Source organism: Miscanthus floridulus, chromosome 13, assembly GCF_019320115.1.
Source record: "Miscanthus floridulus cultivar M001 chromosome 13, ASM1932011v1, whole genome shotgun sequence".
Classification (NCBI taxonomy): Eukaryota; Viridiplantae; Streptophyta; class Magnoliopsida; order Poales; family Poaceae; genus Miscanthus; species Miscanthus floridulus.
In genome coordinates, this window is record NC_089592.1 from 32,058,646 (window position 1) to 32,060,223 (window position 1,578).

Below are 1,578 nucleotides of genomic sequence, written 5' to 3' on the forward strand. Positions count from 1 at the left end.
ATGCAGCGCAGGACGCCTACATCTACTACCATGGTCGTTGTTTTGAGGCCATGAAGGAGGATAATTTTAGGTTCCTTCCTCGCAATGATCATGAGGGTAATTGGCAGGTCCTGGCACCACCAGAAAGTGACCCAACTCTAGAAGCAACAATGCAACATGTCCATGCCATGTAGGGGGTACATGAAGAGGTCAAGGGAGAGCTGCGTGCATCACAGAGGGCCGAGAGGCATCTCCAGAAGCAAGTTGATGAACTATGTGCTCAACTTGGGCTGCCACCGATCTACAAGAAGCGCTGGTCGTTCACCATGATTGACACTGCTGTCGATGTTTTACCACCGACAACCCGCCACGGGGGTACCCGGGGCAGAGATTTGTTCGGTGGGGTTTCGGCGTATGTAGGAACTTGGTGGTAAACGCAGGGAGACAATGATTTATACTGGTTCGGTATGCCAGAAAATCACGGCGCCCTACGTCCAGTGTGGAGTAGATAGTATGTTGCGCCCTGCGTTATGTCGTCCTCTTGATCTCTATCGAGATCTAGAGGTTTTTTTTGTTGTGTGTTGTATGGTGTGTTCTTGTGTAGGTGTCGATCTAGGGACCCCTGGCCTCCTTTATATAGTCCAGGAGAGGCGGGAGTCCTAGTCGGTTACAAAGTAGAGATCCTAGTAGGATTATGTGTAACTAGTCCTAGTAGGATTACATGTAGAGAATCCTATTTGGACTAGGTTTTCTTCTCTCTTCACCGTGGGGAACCCTATGGGTCCCGCATCGACAAGCCCCCGAGCATTTCATGATTGAGCTTCAAGGGCCGGGTTGTTGTAGACTTGTTCCGGGTTCTTTCTTGAAGCGAGATCTTGAGATGGTCTTCTTTGTCTTTGCTTTGGCTGATGTGCACTTTTGGACAAAAGTGCACTCAGTGAGTGTAGCCCCCGAGCCTCTTGCTTGTTGGGACAAGAAGCCAGAGGGTCCCTTTAGTCTTCTTGGTTGCTCCGAGTTCTTTTTCGGTGGGTGCAATTTTTCGTCAAAATTGCACTCACTGAGTGTAGCCCCCGAGCCTCTTGCTTTTGCTTGCAAAAGTTGGAGGGTCCAGATTCTTGTCTTAAAAAATTTCTAGGGTTATGTATCTCGTAGCCCCCGAGCCTTCTCTGAGTTCTTATCTTTCAAAAAGAAATCGGATGAAGGGTCTTGATGTGTTGTCGTTTGTTGTAGTCTTGATTACTTGTATTCTTGGTCTTTCGCCCTTGAATTCAAGGCCCCGAGTGTAGTTGAAGCGTATGCTGAGCTACCGAGCTTAGCGTTTGACTAAGCCGTGATGTTCTTCCAGGTTGTTTTTGATTCATCCGGGTTGTTTCTATACCTCTGGTTCTTGATGTACCTCTTCCAGATTATTTGCACTTCGTTTAGATTTTTTCTGAACTTGTATGTACCTCATCCGCATTGTTTTCTGATCAATCCGGGTTCTTTCTGAATTTGTCTTGGTACTTGCAGCACCTCTTCGGGGTTGTTTTCTGATCGATCCGGGTTCTTTCTAAGCGCTTGTCTTGGTTCTTGCCGCACCTTGTCGGGGTTCTTTTTTGA